At 37.6% G+C, this 20228-nt stretch overlaps 1 protein-coding gene across 3 annotated transcripts in view; it reads left to right on the forward strand.

Annotated features, from left to right (window-relative positions):
• The first annotated feature begins 9966 nt into the window (after positions 1–9966).
• Positions 9967–20228, forward strand: part of RNF13 (ring finger protein 13) — a 157063-nt gene continuing 146801 nt past the window's right edge. For 2 of the 3 annotated variants that reach the window (XM_032852466.1, XM_032852468.1), the window contains exon 1: positions 10468–10625. The gene's annotated coding sequence lies outside the window, so the exon portion shown is untranslated. Of the gene's footprint in view, positions 10010–10467; positions 10626–20228 lie in introns of those variants that run through there. The other variant, XM_032852467.1, reaches the window with a different exon arrangement.

Genomic DNA, 20228 nt, shown 5'->3' on the forward strand with positions numbered 1-20228 from the left:
ACACAGTGAAGCAAAACAGATTTGATTTTAGTGAATGTGGTAATCCTGAAAGTTCTCCGTAAATATCTCTGAGCTGAAGCATTCTGGTTTCCATAACAACTTTGTGTACTTGTTCCCTGGCGGTATTTCTAATCCTGCCACGGGGTACAGAACAATGCCCACTCGCACCAGGGAGATGAATGCGTAGGCAAATGTCTGTGGTTTTCCCTTATCGTCTCTGTGTAACAGAACCTGCCCAATAACAACATGTAGTTGGTATGTCTTTAGTCCTTGCCTTTATGTTATTTATAACAATTTACCATTGTTATCTTCTTCAGCTTCCCTTAGCATTGGTGGAAAATATTTCAAACTCCACTCAATAATTGAGCAAAGGTATTAAGCACCATTACTCAAGTTTATAGAGTAAGCATTGTACTGGAACTTAACTCTAAGACTCTCCCGGTATGATACACTTGGTTTAGTGCTGTTATGTCAGATTATTTGCTTGCATGTGTAAATCTCGTCTTCTTCCTCAAATTCTCCTCCTGATCCATGACAGAATCCTCATTTTGCATTTCTTTTTATTCTTAACAACACTTAGCACAATGTGAGTCATGTGATAGGTGCTTGGTAAATGTTAACCTCTTGGTTGATTCTGTTCCAATTTCCACCTTGTGTTCCAACCACAAGAAATGTGAAAAAATGGAAGATATATAAAGGGCAAAGGATTTCATGGCAGAGCTAACTCTCTTTGCATCATATTTTTCAGGTGTTGCAACATCATGTTATCTCCTTTTGTTGTTGACATTTTGATAGGAAGTTTATTAACATAGGGTATAGGTGTTCTGTTTTGGTGTTTCCCCACAAGCTGCTGTGGTTGTTGCCTGGTGAAAGCCCATAGCTACAGCTCCTTCTCCAAGGAATTGCCCTTGGATGATGGGAAATGCCTTGACAAAAAAGCTGGGCATTCCCCTCAGTAACTGACAGCCAAGGGGCTGCAAAAGGCCTGCCTTCTCATCTGAAGGAGTGAAAACTCTGCAAAGGATTCTTGTAGATCAGGCCATGGCTGGACTTTACGTGAGACTACATGCTTTCTCACTTTTTCTTCTTCCCAGCTCTGCTGAACTCTCCCTGACTAGTTTTACTTGTGCACTCCCTCAGTAACTGATATGCATCCAATCCCTGTTCTCAGGCTCTGTTTCCAGAGAAATCAACCTACGGCAGAGGATCTTAAAGAAGCTCATATGATTTAAGAAATCATAACAACTGCTTTATAGCTTCCTAAAATACGTATTTATTTATACATATGTATTTTTGTACATTGTAGTAGGCTCGCCTTTAGAGTAAATGCCCAGCTCAAAATTATGTCATTAAGGACTAGTTCTTTACCTCTGACCCCAGCAGTGATGTTTGTAATGTGACACTTTTCTCGTCATCACAATTATTTGGACCAGAATGGAACTGTCAGAATCCTTTCTTTTTGGACTGAAGGAAAATATAACTTTGTGATTTAATCTGTAACATGCACTTAGCCACTGTGAGTGAATCATCTTCTACCTCCAATGTGACTGAGTGGCAGAGAAAGCTAAGAAGAAAGAATGAAACAGACATATGAAGAGGAGCACAGGACATAGACAGAGGGCACTCCCATGGTTTCTGTTGCCCATGAATTGTGAGGCGCCTTCTCTCTATATAATACCTTGCCCCCATTTTGCTTAAACATGCTTTGGTTGGTTTCTGTTACTTAAAATTGAGAGAATTCTAATTCATATTTATCCTTTGAGATCCAGCTTCCTTTGGAACAAGATAAGGATATTCATTATCACCACAATTGTTGTTTAATGTTGTTGCCAAGATATTAGCCAAAATATTTTGGTAAGAGACATAAACCGTGTACCAATATGGAAAAATCTTGAAGGTATATAATTAGGTGACAAAAGATGCAAAACGGAATGTGTCATATGCTACCATTTGAGGAAAAAGTAGGGAAATCATATCTACAGATATGATATATGATATAGATAATTTCCATAGACCTCAAAATCCCTGGAAATATACTCAGGAAGCTAGAATCATTGGTGCCTCTAGAGAGGATACTTGAGCAGCCAGGGGTCAAGGACAAGAAAAATACTTTTCACTGTATTTTCTTTTTTTTTTTTTTTTAAATAGGCTTTATTTTTTTAGAGAACTTTCAGATTTACAGCAAAATTAAGCAGAAAGTGCATAGAGTTCTATACTCTTATACCTCTTGCCCCCACACTTTACAGCTTCCCCCATCAAAATCCCAAACTGAATGGTACATTCATTACAACTGATGAATCCACGCTGACACTTCATTGGCCAAAGTCCATACTTGATATTAGGGTACACTCTTGGTGTTATACATTTTATGGGTTTTGACAAATTCATAATGACATGTATCCATCCACTGGTACAGTATCGTATGGAATAGTTTCATTGCTCTAAAATCCTCTGTGCTCTGCTTCTTTATCCTTTTTCCTCCCCTAACCTCACGCAACCGCTGATCTTTTTACTGTCCATGGTTTGTCTTTTCCAGACTGTCAAATGGTTGGAATCATACAGTATGCATCTTTTTCAGATGTTTCTTTCACTCAGTAATGTGTATTTAACGTTCTTCCATATCTTTTCATGACTTGATAGCTCATTTCTTTTTAGCATAGAATAATATTCCATTGTTGGATGTACCACAGTTTATTTATCTATTCACTTACTGAAGGATGTCTTGGTTGCTTCCAAGTTTTGGCATTTATGAATAAAGCTGCTATAAACATCCATGTGTAGGTTTTTGTGTGGATGTAAGCTTTCAGTTCATTTGGGTAAATACCCTGGAGTATGATTGCTGGATGGTATGGTAAGAGAATGTTTAGTTTTGTAAGAAACTGCCAAACTATCTTCTGGAGTGGCTGACCATTTTGCATTCCTACCAGCAATGAATGAGAGTTCCTATTGCTCCACATGCTCACCAGCATTTATTGTTGTGTTTGTGTTACCTTTTTTTTTCTTTTCAGATTATGAACTATGTGAAAGCATTAACTACTTAAAAAATTAAATTAGATGAAATACAGTAAAATAAAATAAAAAAAAGCCCAACTCAGTCCTTTTAAGAAGTCTTCTTGATCTCCCCAGGGCAGTTGAACTCTCCCTCTATTCCCTCACTGCGTCATACGTTTTTATACTATTGGACCTTTTATACTGCATTCCATTTATCATATCAGTGTCACCCTCTCCCATTAGACTGTGAGCTGCTTCATGGGGGGGCAGTATCTTAATCACTTTTGTATCCCCAGCACTGTCTCACCGTATGAATAAACACAAGTGAGGTTATTATAGATTGATATCATTAAAAGTTACCTTGTAATAATGAAATGATAAGTAGACTTAAAACTCTCTTAGCAATCTGGGGACAGATTGAATTGATGAAGAATAGATTAGAAAATTTTCTTAGTTGCAATCTAGGAATAACTTGCTTTAGCATCTAGAAGCTCTTTTTGAGTTTTTTTTTTTCCCCCCTTAGGAGTTTTTAAGTAATTTAGTTAGCCTACTGGGTGCCTCCTACCTGCAATGGAATATGCTAGGTCTTTGGAAGATTTGGTGATGGATCTTAAGGAATTTGCCATGAATATGGAAAATGCTATCTGTCCAACACACCTGGACCAGGAACTGTATTGTAGGATGAAGTGTGATAAGAGATGTACATATGAAATTGATGGTATGGAAGTGAAGAGACATTTAATCTGATGTAAAGATATACTATTCATTCATTTTAGTCGTTCAGTACATACACACTGAGCCTTTAGTATGTATCAGGCACTGTTCTCTGCAGGATCATTGCAGTGAATAAGATATGGAACTTCCAGTTTAATGTGAATGTGTATGTGTGTGTGTGTGTGTGTGTGTTTGGAGTGGAGGGAAGGTAGGTAAGGAATAGTGGGGAGGGACAAAGTCAATAATTAATAAATAATAAATAACTAAGCTTTGTTTAAAGAGAATGGTCAGATAGTAGGGATAAGCATGGAAAAAGTAAAGGCAAATCTAGTGAAATAGGAAAGGAAGGGCTTGTTAGGAATAATGGTATAAAAGAATTAGGTTCAATAAAGGGAAAACAAGAAAATAGGAAGGTGACACATACCAAGGGAGAAAGAACAAGAAAAAAATGTTAAAAGATCTGTACTGGGGTAAAAAACGAAAATGACTATGTCACAATCAGTGATTAATATTTTAGTCCTCTGACCTCTCATATGTTTCATAAATGGAAATCTATGATTCTTGATTCTTATTTCTGCATTTAGAGTCATGGCAGTCTCCCTATTACAGTTTGATCCCTTACTCTAGGTTCCTTTTAAAAACTCTGAAATAATTACATGTTTACATTGATTTTAAGACTTTTTTGATTTATTATATATTGATACATGTCATACATGTTATATGATATATACAAAACAAGAAGAAATAGACCTTCAGTCATATGGTAAATAGTCTTGTATAGGAACACAGAATGATTGATGATTCTTTACAATACTAATTACTTTAGGAGTATATGCTTTGGTATGAAAAATGCTCAGTGCTGATGTGTTTAGAGAAAATTGATGGCATTTTTTTATTGAAGGTTAGTTGACATACAATATTGTATTAGTTTCAGGTGTACAATATAGTGATTTGACAATTCTATACATTATTCAATGCTTATTGCCATTTGTAGTCACCGTAAACATTTTCACAATATTATTGAGTATATTCCTTGTGCTATCCTTATACTTTTCATCTCTTTGACTTATTTATTTTATAATTAGATGTTTGTACTATAACCCCCTTTACCATTTTGCCCATCCTCCCATCCATCTCTCCTCTGGCAACCACCAGTTTGTTCTCCATATTTGAGTCTGTTTGGTTTGTTTGTTGATTTGTTTTGTTTTGTTTTTTGGATTCCACATATAAGTGAAATCATATGGCATTTGTTTTTCTTTGTCTGACTTCACTTACCATAATACCCTCTAGGTCCATGCATGTTGTCACAAATGGCAAGATTCACTCTTTTCTATGGCTGAATAGTATTTCCTTGTATATAAGTATGTATATGTATATATATGTGTGTGTGTGTATATATATATACACACACACACATATATATAACATATATATTTATATACTGCATCATATATATACCACATCATATATACCACATTTTCTTTATCCATTCATCTATTAATGGGCACTTGGGTGGTTTCCATATTTGGCTATTTTAAATAATGCTGCAGTAAACGCAGGAGTACATCTATCTCTTTGAATTGTGTTTTTGTTTTCTTTTTTAAAAAATATTTTATTTATTTATTTGACAGAGAGACATAGTGAGAGGGAACACAAGCAGGGGCAGTGGGAGAGGGAGAAGCAGGCTTCCTGCTGAGAAGGGAGCCCGATGTGGAGCTCTATCCCAGGACCCTGGGATCATGACCTGAGCTGGAGGTAGATGCTTAATGACTGAGCCACCCATGTGCCCGTGTTTTCATTTTCTTCGGGTAAATGGAATTACTGGATCATATGGTAATTCTGTTTTTAATTTTTTGAAGTATCTCCATACTGTTTTCCACAGTGGTTGCACCAATTTACATTCCCACCAACAGTGCATAAGGAACCGTTTTCTCCACATCTCCACTTGTTATTGCTTGTCTTTTTGGTACTAGTCATTCTGACGAGGTGGTGTCTCATCGTAGCATTTATTTTTAATCTACAACTCTGCTTTTATTTTTACAACTTTAAAATTTGTCATTGAGCTCTGTTGCGTTTTTTGAGAATCAAAACAAGTTTGGAAAAAGGAAGTAAAAATTCTTAATTCTCAATATACTTCCTGTCCTCATATTATTCCTGATTCATTTAAGGTACAGTTTTCGTTAGTTTTTTTTTTTTTAAGATTTTATTACTTATTTATTTATTTATTTTAAAGTAATTTATTGTTATTTTAATTTTAACTGGAAAAGATCATGCAGGTTTGGATAATCCTGAAACACCTAGATATATTGAGTTAAATATATCTTCTTAAGTGGATAGCAGAGTTTGCAAGAAAGTAAGGGGTACCCTCTTGGGTCAACCAAAAAGAGATCTAAAAATCAGATTTTACAGTTTTTTGAACTTGTTATTTAGCAAAGAAACACATGAAAAGAAACAATAGTATAAAGAAGATGGATTTAACCTGTAAAAGGAACAGATGATTTAGAAGTTTGGTCTGAGGATCACCAGTATCACCTGGGTACTTGGCTGGAACTTTAGAATCTCAGGCTCCACGAGAGATCTACTGAATCAGAATCTGCCTTGCAGCAGACTCCCAGGTGTTCCTACGCATAATAATGTTTCTGAAGCACTAGTTTATATGACATCATAGTTGAGGGATACTAAGAAGATTTCTCTTGACTGCCATTTTCCCACTCACTCATTTTAGTATCTAAAATTTCATTTTCGGGGTGCCTGGGTGGCTCAGTCAGTTAAGTGTCTGCCTTTAGCTCAGGTCGTGATCTGGGGTCCTGGGTTTGAGCCCTGTGTTGGGGGGGGGGGTCCCTGCTCAGTGGGGAGTCTGCTTCCCCTTCTCTCTCTGCCTGTCTCTCTGCCTACTTCTGATCTCTCTCTCTCTCTCTGCAAATAAATAAATAAAATCTTGAAAAAAAAAAGATAAATGCTAGTTTAACTCAGCAGACGATTCTAGGTTGACAACTCTATTTTACTTCAGTATTTGAAGATATTGTTTCATTGACTTCTAGTTTCTTTTGTTGCTACTGAGAAAGTCAGCTGCCATTCCTTTGTATACTTTTTTTTTTAAAGATTTTTATTTATTTATTTGACAGAGATCACAAGTAGGCAGAGAAGCAGGCAGAGAGAGAGAGAGAGGAGGAAGCAGGCTCCCTGCCAAGCAGAGAGCCCGATGTGGGGCTCGATCCCAGGACCCTGAGATCATGACCTGAGCCGAAGGCAGAGGCTTAACCCACTGAGCCACCCAGGCACCCCTGTATACTTTTTTTTAAATTTCAGAACTTTTGTTTTTCTTTGATCTTCTCTAAATTTCACTATAATACCTAGATGTGAATTTATTTTGTTTCTTTAGGGTATAGTTCCTGGGCTGGAATTGCTGTGTCATAGAAAATGTTCTTTTTCAGCCTTTCCAGATAATGCCAAATTCTTTCCCAAAACGACTGCCTTAATTCACACTACTGAGTTCTTACATCTTTATATAGCATTATGTTACATAAATTTTTGCTTGCTTATTTAGTAATAACTTTGTTAACAAATAGAGGAAGACTGCTTCTCAGTGTCCCAAATAAGAAAGGAAAAATTCAAATTGTATGTTATTCATCTTTTTTTTTTTTTAAAGGTTTTATTTATTTGTCAGAGAGAAAGCACAAGTGCACAAGCAGGGGGTGCGGCAGACAGAGGGAGAAGCAGGCTCCCCACTGAGCAAGGAGCCCGATGTTGGGTGCAATGCAGGACCCTGGGATCATAACCTCATCCAAAAGCAGATGCTTAACTAACTGAGCCACCCAGGCATCCTTGTCATTCATCTTAGATAAAGAAAGGGAGGCAACTCATCTCAAGGGAAACAATGACAAGATAATTTTTTAAGGCATTTAACCTGAATCAGGCTTTTTTTTTTTGTCTGATCTTTTTCAATTCCCTTGAAAACAAATAAGCTTTGTTGAAAAAAACCTTTCTGACTGATACTTGTCCTTTTGTGTTTTAAACTTTTTACTTACTATCTTACAAGATGAACTTATTCATTAGTTTAGAACTTGGTAAGGAATTGGGAGTCTTTTCTAATCTTTGGACCCAAACTCCCTAAAACAGTTTTTAGTTCTTTTTGGTACTTTTTCAAATGTGCCTACTCCTACATATATGAGTACCTATGGAATTTTTATGGACTCTATTCCTTCTTTAATCACAGTAATACTTTTATTTTCTTTTCAAAATGAAAGTAGGTTTTTATCTGATTCTAAAATTATCATTTTTTTTCTGATTCTGAATATAATAATGTTTAGGGTAATTTTAACGTCTCTAGTTGATCTCAGTGCTTAAAACACCACCTGCATTCTTGTCACTACTTACGGAGAATGACTTCTAGGCCATTTTAGACAACGAGTTATTTGATATTGTCTTTTTAGTTGTTGTAGTTGTTGTTTGTGTCTTACAGTATTTTGGAGGTAGGAGATGCTACAATTTCATATGCTATCTGTTTATACTTTTAGGAGGATGTAAAATAAAATAATGCAATGTAAATAAATGTAAAATAAAACCTGTTAGACAAAGTCCTCAAAGCTCATTTTCTTTTATTTGTTTTTATAAGGAGATAATTAGCGACTATTAGTATCATGTGCCATGTTAACCCTTCATATTCTTGAAAACTACTATTAAGATATCTATCAATCTTACTGCTAACATACTTAAAAACAATTGGTACATTTTCCCAGTCTATTTTCTTCCAGTTTGTCTTCATTCATCACAGTGGGGAGCATAACTGCTTCTGCAGGGTGTACCACAATTATTCTGCATGAATCCAGTACAAATAGCACATTACCTTGTTCATAACTGAGAGGATTATACCTATTGTCATCTGAAGAGAAGAATAAAGTCAGAATAAAATGTTCCACCTAGGTGGCTCAGTCCCTTGACCCCCTGACTCTTGATTTCAGCTCATATTTGATCCCCACTCTGGGATGGAGTCCTGAGTGGGGCTCTGAGCACAGTGGGGAGTCTGCTTGAGGATTCACTCTTCCTCTGCCCCTCCCCCACTCATGTGGGCACTTGCTCTCTTTCTCTCAAATAAATTAATTAATCTTAAAAAATGTTCTGTACTCAAGGTACTTCTATTTAAGGAATAAACAAAGCTGTTTTCCCCCTTATTTTAAACATGTAGAATATGGGCATTATTAGTATTTGCTTTTTTTGATGTCATTCAACAAATCTGATTTAACATAAAACCAATTTGAGGTAATTTAAGGAAATCCTTATAGAGATACTGTAACTATGTTTACATTAATTACACTAGCCTTTATGTAATATTTCCAACTCTGATTTTGTTTGCTCCTTTCTCCCCCTCCCTCCTAATTCTGATTTTTACTTATGACTTTCTTAAAGGCAGGTGTTGTATTAAGTATTAATGTTTTCACAACCGATTAAAATCTAACAATATATAGTATATATAGTCGTAAGATACATAAGAGAGCAAAGTAACTCTGATAGCCTTTATTGATTTTTGTGTGTGTGTGTTTAAGTTTCATCTGAGTACATAATATTCACGATATTCAAAATTCAGAGGATATAAAAGCATACACAATAGGGACAGTTTTCCTCCCATTCCTGCGTCCTAGCCACTCAGGTATCCCCAGAGCAATCAGGGTTACAAGTTACATCGTTGGTGTTCTACAGGTGTTTATATGTGATGATCCCCTCTAGTACCTCCGTTATTTAAAACATAAGGTCAAAGAACGTGAATGGCCTTTTAAAGGCACCTCATTTTGAAGCAGAAGCAGGACCAGAATCTAGGTTTCCTGGCATTCTAATTCAGGACTTTTTGCAATCTTCACACTAAGCCACATTGCCTCTTTTAAGTGGCTAGTTGTCAACTGGTTAATCAGTGCTGTTGTTCCAGTCTAGGCCATTTAAGTTTCAAAGTAGTTTGGTTTAAGATTGGAATACCTAGTACGCAGGTTAATCAGAAGGGCAGTAGGGGGCGGGTTTCTTTGGCTCGCCAAAAGGAGGCTCGGGTTTTAAAAGGCTGACCTAGGGTTTAATCACACGGTTTGACTTTTGCTGAGTCCCAGGGATGGCGCGTGTCAGGCCCAGAGTGCTGACGTCAGCATGGCTCCGAGCCGGGTGTCTGGGTACTCGCTTTCAGCCTTCGGGCTGCTGGCATCTTTAAGGCGACCCGACTCTATTTAAGGCGTTGGTGGGTCTCGGTTCCATCGATCCGGACTTCAGCCTGAGCACCGTGCAGAGGGGATGAGGTTTCATTCTCGCCCCTACAGCCGGTCGGGTGAGTGGTGCAGGGAAGAGATTTGTAGGTGCCAGAGCCAACCCCGCCCAGGGGCAGCCCGCCAGCTGGGTCTCGGGCTGTCTAGTCCCAAAGCCAGAGCGGACCAAGGCGGCCGGCCCTGTTCCCTCGGTATGGTCCCCTCCAGACCCCACGGCCTCCACTCCTGGGAGCAAATGGTGGGGGGTAGGCTTCCATAGCCAGTCCCCTCGGCCAGCCTGCTCGGTCCCCTGACAAAAAGCGGATCCTTCAGCGGCGCTGCAAAGGCCGCCCTACCCATCTCTTCCCTTCACGGGAAGATGGATCACGCGGCCAAGAACGCGACTCCACGAACTGGGCTTTTTTCCCTGCCAGCTGGGGCAGGGAGCGAGACGCGGGGTGAGAGTGGGAAAGGGACTTAGCAAACAGGTCTGTGGGCCAATGGCTTTTCTTTGTCTTCTGGTGCCGGCCAATGAGGCGTTTGGGGGCGGGACTTCCGTCTAGCCTCGGTGTTGTCGTCCCCGCTCGGATTCCGGCTGTGGGGGTCGGTGCGGATATTCAGTCATGAAGTCGGGGTAGGGACTTCTCCCGCAGCGACGCGGTGGGCGAGCCTATTGGTATTGCCGGGTCGGGCTTCCAGGTAAGCGCCTCTCTGGACTCTCGGTAGCGGGGCAGGGGATTGTCCCTCTCAGGGCCTGGCGGGGAGAACACACCCCCTCCCCGGCCCTCTGTGGCAGCCCCGCTGCTGAGAGAGCTTTTTGCCGCTCCTCCCCAGGCTGGGTGCGGAGGCAGTAAGGCTTTTTGCAAAAGATTAAAAAACAAAAAAACTCTCTGTCCTCGGAGGGCCGCTTCCCGTTCTCCCCCACCCCCACCCTTTGAGTTTGTATGTATCCAAAGTTGTATTATCTGTTTTGCTTCTCACCTTCCCATCCTGCGGTGGCAGGACCCTGGGAAGATGTTGGGAGGGCTTCTCTGGTCAAGTACCTGCCGCAAAGTCCCGGGGCAAAATCACTTGATTTAAGTTGCGGGAGACTGTGTACCTTTGAAAAAAGGAGGGCAGTCACCTCCTTTCCTTATAATCTTCCTCCTTCCCCCGCTGGAAGCTCAGGTTGAAGGTGGGACCTGACTCTACTAGGGACATATTCCATTCCCTCTCCTATCAAAGACCGCACCTCTGCCAGGACACTTACGGAGTTGACCCGCACTGATGAAAGAAGTCTGTCCCAGTGAAGGAGTGGGCAGACACTGAAGCCAAGCGATCCCAGAAGCACTCAGGCAACTTTAGTTGCAGCCACTGAGTGTTTTCTGCTAGTTTTGGTGAATTCCTTTATTTTTTGTCTTAACCTGGCCGTAGTACATTTCCAAAATTACTGTTCCATCCTCCTTTTCAGCACCGTGGGCAGCTGCTCAGGTCCATTTCTTTTTGCCCCAAACTTGCCTGAATGTTAAATGTTCCTCAGTGATGCAGCAGGAACAGTGGAAACGAACGCATTCCTTTCAACAATGATCTGTTGTTCTCCAAGGAGAACATCTGCAGTTTTTGATACAATATAAATAAGTAAGATGGGTGTGCCTCCAAAGGATTGTACTAGAGAAGCAGATCAATTCAAGATTTAAGGATGGGCTTTCAAGGGTTTAATCTTTAAGTTTAAGGACCGTTTTTAATTAGTTGAGATGAGTTCCACTGAAGGGAAACAAAACTGGACTTGTAGCAGTGAAAAAGAATTTTAAACAGAAGGTAAAGTGTAGTGCAGTGCTGTAGTTTGGACTCCATGAGGGTTTAATGGATTTTGGAATCCATTTAGTGCATTGACATTAACATTAGAAAGAAAAAAAAAATAAGGACATCCTATGGAGTAAGACTAAATATTTTATGAAGGTTTTGTTTCAGTTGTAAAAAAATCTGTATATGGGGCGCCTGGGTGGCTCAGTGGGTTAAGCCTCTGCCTTCAGCTCAGGTCATGGTCCCAGGGTCCTAGGATAGATTCCCGGGTCATGTTCTCTGCTCAGCAGGGAACCTGCTCCCCACCCTCCCACATCTGTCTTTCTGCCTACTTGTGATCTCTCTGTCAAATAAATAAATAAAATCTTTAAAAAAAATAAAAAATCTGTATATGAAAAGGAAGCTGTGAATGTATACCATATTATTGTGGATTATGGCAAAACAGTGGATCCCAGATTTTGTTGGGTCCCGCCTTCAGCTCTGCCACTTAATAATTCTGTGACAGTACCTGTGAATAAGGGAAGAATGTTAGGAATTATATGAAGTAAAATGCCTTTTATGTAGTTAAGCCTCAAAGTTTTTTGTTTTTGTTTTGTTGTTGTTGTTTTGTTTTTGAAATGATTGGTTAGAAGCCTGAATATTTCGGTGTCAGAAATGACAACTGTTTTTTTAATATATATATTTTACCTTGTCTTTATTTGAAGCCAGCTAGTGTGCTGACTCCATGTATAATAGTAAATCATGTGGACATAATTTTGGCTTGTGAGGTTTAATACTGAAGGGTTTGGAGTAAGTTCTTACCTCTCCTTGTTTAAAGCTTATTTTTCTCAAGCATTTTGAGAGGGTCCTCAGCTGTTACTAGCATTCAGCATCCTTCTTTTGATATATTTTTCAGAAGTTTGTCAGGCACTAACTTTAACAAAGTTAAGGCTGGATAAGGGCATGATTAGTTTATATTTTTGAGTTAAAGCATTTTATGTTTTCTAGTTCTTGCCATTAAGATGTATAAAATGAAGTGGCATGGTCAGAGATCCTGGTATACTTCATGTTGCTACGACCTAAGAATGTTTGATGTTGAAATAATAAAAAGTGTCATTTTGGACATTTTAAAACCTGGGAGTTAATAATGTTTAGCAGAAGGCAAGTGATTTGAGTCAAAAGAGTATTTTGTATCATTTGACATATTACTACCATATGGCCTTGCATATGGTAGTTTCATATGACCTTAAGGGAAGAAAGCTAGTAAGTATTGTTAGTTTTCTCAAAAGAGGAAACAGAACTAATAGTCAAGTGAATTTCTTTTAATAAAGCATGGTTTAATAATTGTTTAAGAATTCTTGTATTCTGCAAATACTTGCGACTGTATCAAAACCACATTGTTAAGCTTTACAAAGCTTTTACCTAAAAGTTGATTTGGAAACAATGAGGATATATAATTAGTATTGTCCGTTTACAGATTATAACATATAAATAACAACAATAGCAGTAATCGCTAACACTGAGTTTTTTCACTATGGGCCAAATATAATTCTAGGGGCTTTACACTATATCGTATAATGATAAGTAGTACAGTTATCTCCTTATAGAAGAAGAAACGAAGACCTTACAAATACATAGGCATTCACACAGATTTTTAGTGGAGTAACTGGAATTTGAACCTAGGCATCCATGGACAAAAAAGTGTGTCCATTTTGTGCCATGTTTTATTAAAAAAAAAAAAAAAAAGAAAAAGAATGCTGGGGCACCTGGGTTGGCTCAGTTGGTTAAGCATCTGACCCTTGGAACACCTGGGTAGCTTAGTCTGTTAAGCATTTGCTTTCGGCTCGGCTCATGATCTCAGGGTCCTTACTTGGCAGGGAGTCTGCTTCTCCCTCTGCCTGCTGTTCCCCCTGCTCATTCTCTCTCTCTCTCTGACAACTAAATACATAAAATCTTTAAAAAAAAGTCTTGATTTCAGCTCCGGTTATGATATCAGGGCTGTGAGATTGCGCTCCATGTGGAGCCTGCTTAAGATTCTTCCCCCTGGGGCACCTGGTTAGCTCAGTGGGTTAAAGCCTCTGCCTTCGGCTTGGGTCATGATCCCAGCGTCCTGGGATCGAGCCCCGCATCGGGCTCTCTGTTCGGCGGGGAGCCTGCTTCCTCCTCTCTCTCCCTGCCTGCCTCACCCCCAACTTGAGATCTCTGTCAAATAAATACATAAAATCTTAAAAAAAAAAAAAAAAAAGATCCTTCCTCTGTTCCTCCCTCCCCCTCTCCCTTCCTAAATAAAATATAAAAGAAAAAACAAACAAACAATGCTATGGGGTTATTTTGGATTCTTGCTTGTTTAGATGATCTTGGCTAAGTTCCATTGACCCTCTGTTTCCTCAGTTCCTTCTTCAAAAAATACAGTATTAAGCCATTATGTTTTTGTGGGGATTAAGATAATTTGTAAAGGACTGGACAGAATGTGTTCAATAACTCATACATGCCTCAGCCTTTTTCCTTTTATGTTGAGGATATGCTCATTTGAAAGGTTATTAGCAGTTGGAGGAGGATGGGAGAAGAAAGATAGTTCTTCATAAGGATGCTACCCAAGCACAGATTAGAGATAGGAAAGCAGAGAAGATTTGCCAAGGTTGTATGTTTAAGGAAAAGGCTGGTAAAGGTAGATTGATATAGAGTATGGAGATCTTAAATGCCATGATAAAGATTTTATATATGATTCTAAGTTGAAAAGAAGCCCTCTTTATAGATATGAATCTGAAACAGAAGTGGAGTGAAGGAGTTTAAGACTGGAGGTAGGAATACCATGGAGTTTAATTATAGTAGTTGAGGCAAGAAGTGATGATGGTGGGATTGTAAGGAATGGTATAGATTTGGAAGATGTTGACATCAACATTGGGAACTGACCTGAGTATGGGCCTAAGACAAATTTGGGGGAGAATAGTGATGTTATTTATGAAATAAGGAGATAAAAGGGAAGTTAGAAGGAGAATTTATGATAGGATTTTAGTTTCAGTGCTGAGGAGTTTTTTGGATGTTTGGAAATGTACAGTGGGAGCTGAGAGTTTTGTGTATTCCATAAAAAGGGAAAAGCCCATTGTGAGGACGTGATCTAAGGCAATCCCCCTTCTGTGGTCAATTTCATAGGAGTGATGTAACTCCTGAAGGTCCTCAGAAATGCAGATTTCTCACTGGATAGTGATGTACCCACTGTTTTCCCTGTGAAATTTTGTGTCCTGGGATGGTAGTAGAAGGAAAAACTTTGGAAACCTAGCAATGCTCACATTTAGTGTTTCAAAAGAGAAGCAATCTTTGCCCTCACGGACCTTATCTTCTATAAGATAAGGTCCAACTATCTTCTAGTGGGACAAATAAGGTCTATTTTAATATTAGAAAATAATTAGGTCTTTCTTATACTATGTATTTATAAAATTGTAATTTTTTAAAAGACTTTTTTTTATTTTAGAGAGAGCCTGAGAGGGGAGAGGACTAGTGGGAGAGGGACGAGCTGACTCCTTGCTGAGCGCAGTGCCGGACGCAGGGCTTGATCTCATGACCCCAAGATCATACCTGAGCCAAAATCAAAAGTGGGGCTGGTTAACCAACTGAGCTACACAGGTGCCTCAAAGCATAATTTTAAATAAGAGTACTATATCAGCTCGTAACTAATACTGTAGAGCACTTTGAAAGAAGGGACTGTTATTCTTACTCATGTGTGTCTCCCCATTTCCCCTTCTTCTCAATGGAATGGCTTAGATATATTTAATACACAATTGTAGGTATTCATTAAATGTTTATGATAGGGAGATGAAATTGTGTAAAGCTAAGGGCCAGATCTTAAAGGAATCAGCTAAATGTAGCAAGTATTAAGGACCCAAGTACTCACTAGAGTGACGATTGGAAAAGAGAAGTGTGCTGTGAATAGCACTGCCTTCCTTGCCTAGGAGGTTGAAATGGAAATAAGATTATATTGCAGTTGTAAGCATCAACATTAATGGAATCTGGGTGTACCAAACTTGCCCACTAATTAGCTGATTGACTATACATAACTATAACTTTCCTTTCATTTCCTCATTTATAAAATGATGTTGGAATTTTTTAGTTAAAGAAAAATTTGCTTTTAAGACTTATAAAATATTTATTGCTGTAATGTTTCATTTTACTAATGAAGATAAAATAGAGCTGATCCTGTGCTTCCATTGTATAATAATCAGACTAAATTTATACTTAATGAAGTAGATATTTTAATAAAAGGGGTCTACAAATTTAATGTTATCTAGTTATGTTACTAATATGATTGCATTATAATTTTAAGAAATAAAGCAAAGTGTGGCCTAATATATAGTTTCCCTTTTTGCCATTATGTAAGAAAAATAAGCCACAATATTTTAGACTCTAATAATGGTTCTTAATAGTTATTCATACTTTCATACTTGAATTTTCTAACAGCCTTTGATTTTTTGCCAGGTGCTAAGTATGTAAATCAGGAAAGGTATAATCCCTAACTTCAAGGAGTTTAAAGATAATGGGAGTGATGAACAATTAGTTTTGTTACCTTGTGGTGGCATAAAGGCACTTACAAAATGAGGGTCTGTGAGAAGAAATTTGTATCGTTAGAGAAGGACTGAGGAGCAATGAATGGCAAGGGACAAAGCTGGAGTCTGTTTATGAAAAACTTCTCTGCTAAGCTGCAATTTAGTTTTGAACTTTATTCTGAAAGTTACTTAATCTGTTACTGAATTTTATGCAGGAAGTAACCTGGTTAGGCATTTTGCATATCTACCTTTACATTCCTCTTTTTTTTTTTTAATTAACATATAATATTTGTTTCAGGGGTACAGGTCTGTGATTCATCAGCCTTACACAATTTACAGCACTTCCCATAGCACATACCCTCAATGTGATACACAAGGAGGATACATTATTTCAGTGATAGAGTCTTTCTTAAGGAAATCAGTCTTTTAACTCTTTTAGTCTTCAGTAAAGTCTGAGGGCCAGTGCTTTTAGGGTATCTGTAACTATGTAATATTTGGATATTAGAACATTTATATGTTCATAGCCACATTAATATAAATTGGAAAAAAAAACAACTGAAATTTTGGGATACTCTTCTTATTGAAGTAAGAGAACTTCTGGTCAGCTCTAAGAATTTGATTTAGAATCATTTCTTAAAGGGCTAGAAATTTATTGAAGTTTGACTGAATGTGACTGTAGTTATACTTTAAAGAGGGAATGGACTTCCAGAGAGAAATACCACCTTGTGTAAAACACCTCATAGGGATGCCTGGGTGTCTTAGTCGGTTAAGCATCTAGCTTCAGTTCAGGTCATGATCCCAGGGTCCTGGGATTGAGTCTGGCATCATGCTTTTTGCTCAGCAGGGATCCTTCTTCTCCCTCTGCTGCTCCTCCTGCTTGTGCTCTCTCTCTTTCTCTGACAAATAAATAAAATATTTAAAGAAAAAAAACTCATAAAATGTTGAAAGATACTTTATTGGCCTAGTTATTGTGCTTGTAATTTACATGTTCGACTTTCAAAAAAGAACTGCTTGTAATCGTCCAACACTTACTATAAACAATAATGCCTTAAAATTTTTTGAGGGGAAATTCATATAACCTGAAATTAACCATTTTAAAGTGAATAATTGAGTGGCATTTCATACATTCACAGTGTTGTGCAATTACCACTTCTGTCTATTTCCAAAACATTTTTATCACTCCAAGATGAAATGCTATACCCATTAAGCAGTAATTCCCCATTCCCTGCTGCCCCTACCCCCTGGTGGCCACTGATAGGCTTTCTATTTCTCTGGATTTACTGGATGACTCCTCTTTGTTATAGAAATTTCATAGAAATGAAATCATTTCATCTGTGACCTTTGTGTCTGGCATACTGTTTTCAAGGTTCTGCCCTGTTGCTGCATCAACCTTGTCATATGTGTATCCTTTTTACATCTAAGTCATTGTTACTGTATATATACTCTGCGCTTTATCTGTCCATCTGTTGTTGGACACTTGAGTTCTTTTCTGCTCCTTGGCTATTATGAATATTGTTGCTGTGAACATTCATATATAAGGATTTGTATTGAGTATCGGTTTTCATTTCTTTTGGGTATATGTCAGAAGTGGAATTGTTGGATCATCCTACGTTTAGCTTTTTTGAGGACTCACCAAACTGTTTTCCATAATGGCTGAACTATTCTACAAACCCACTGGCAGTGTATGAACGTTCCAATTTTTCTACATTGCTACCAACATTTGTTCTTATCCATTTAAAAATTAATGTTATTGACATCCTTTTGGGATGAAGTGGTATCTCATTGTGGTTTTGATTTGCATTTCCCTAATGGCTAATGAGATTGAGCATCTTTTTATGTGCTTGTTGGCCCTTTGGATTTATCTTCTCTGGAGAAATGTCTGTTTAAGTTTTTTGACCATTTTTTAATTGGGTTTGTCTTTTTATTATTGAATTGTAAATGCTTTCCGGATCTATATTCTTAAAAGATACACTATTTAAAGCATTTTTTCCTATTCTATGAGTTGTCTTTTCACTTTTTTTTTTTTTAAATTTTATTTAATTATTTGACAGACAAAGATCACAGGTGGGCAGAGAGGCAGGCAGAAGGTGGGGGGAAGCAGGCTCCCTGCTGAGCAGAGAGCCCGATGCGGTGCTCATCCCAGGACTCTAGGATCATGACCTGAGCCGAAGGCAGAGTCTTAACCCACTGAGCCACCCAGGTGCCCCATCTTTTCACTTCTTGATAATGTCCTTTGATGCATAAAAGTTTTTAATTTTGATGAAGCCCAGTTTATTTTCATTTCTCTTGCTTTTTATGCCCTAGCTAAGATTCCATGGCTGAACCTGAGGTCATGAAAACTTGCTTATAAGAGTTCTGTCATTTTATCTCTTATATTTAGGTCATTGAACCATTTTGAGTTAATTTTTATATTTATTTTGAGTTTGGGGTACAACTTCATTGTTTTGTATGTGAATATCCAGTTGTTCAGTACCACTTGAAGGGACTATTATTTTCCCATTGAGTGGTTATAGCACTTTTGTCAAAATTCAAGTGGGCATAGTTGTAGGAGTTTATATCTGGACCTTACTTCCTATTTCTTTGGTCTTTATGTCTATCCTTAAGCGCATTCCACACTGTTTTAGTTATTGTAGCTTTATGGTAAGATTTTAAAATCAGGAAGTGTGAGTCCTTTAGCTTTGTTCTCAAAACACTTACCAAAAGTGTTTTGACTATTTGGGACTTCTTGAAATGCCATATGAATCTGAGTTGACTTCCATTTCTGCATAAAAGGCTATTGGAATTTTGACAGGGAATGTCTTTAATCTGTGAATTGCTTTCAGCAGTATTGCCATCTTAACAATACTTAGTCTTCCTAATACATGGCATGTTTTTCTATTTATTTAAGTTGTTGATTTTGTTCAGCAATGTTTTATAGTTTTCAGTGTATAAGTCTTTCACCTCCTTGATTAAATTTACTCCTGGGTATTTTATTCTTTTGGGTATCTTTCTAAATGGACTGGTTTCTTAATTTCATTTTTGGATTGTTCATTGCTGCTATGTAGAAACACAACTGATTTTTTTGTGTAATGTTTATTGCTTTTAATAGTCATTTACTTTCTTTTTTACCTATATGAACTAGATCATATAGATAAGAAATTGGAAAGTAATTAAAAATTTAAAAAAAAGTAGAACATTAAGGAATTTTTATTTTTCTGATGTGAGATTATGCTACATATGAATTGTTTGGGATCTCCTTCCAGCATAGTGTTGAATGATTGTCTACTTCTGCTAGTGAATTCCTGGTATCCTGTTACACATGGCCATTATAATAGAAGATAGAACATTTTATTTTCTTTAAGCTTTTGGAGGGGACTTAGTTGTGATGTTAGAGAAAGCCTTAGGGATAAACCAAACTGAATTTGGTTTAGAGATCCATGAGTAATAAAAATAAGATTGGAATGGAAGCTGATGTGAGTATATAAATTATCATTAATACACATCAGTTTACTTTTCTCAGTTTTTCTTGAAAGTTTTCAAATATTTAGCCTTAAAATTTTATTATGAATAGACATAGTTTCAACCTCACAAGTAATTAATGCAATATAAATTTATACAATAATCAGATCATCTGGAAAGGCTGGGATTTCATGACACAGACTTGTATTTTTTAGCTCTACTATATAAGAGGTGTCATTGAGCAAGTTACTTAAAAATAAGAGCAAATACAAGGCACTTGCTATATGTTAGGCACTGTTATAAGGACTTTATGTTACTGATCTAAGTCTGTTTCTTTATGGAAAGATACTAAAATCAACCTCTATCCGTTATAGTATTGTGAGGATTTAAAAAAATGGCTAAAAACTTAGCCAAAAATGTAATCATTCAATAAACATTAGCTATTTGTGTTCTATAACTTTACCTAACATCAACTAAGATGAGGAAAGAATAATCAGTGCAATGAAATACACACTTATTTAGAAGTGTAAATAGAACATTATTTCTAGAAGGCAGTTAGGCA

Source organism: Lontra canadensis, unplaced genomic scaffold (assembly GCF_010015895.1).
Source record: "Lontra canadensis isolate GAN:19392208 unplaced genomic scaffold, GSC_riverotter_1.0 scaffold6, whole genome shotgun sequence".
Classification (NCBI taxonomy): Eukaryota; Metazoa; Chordata; class Mammalia; order Carnivora; family Mustelidae; genus Lontra; species Lontra canadensis.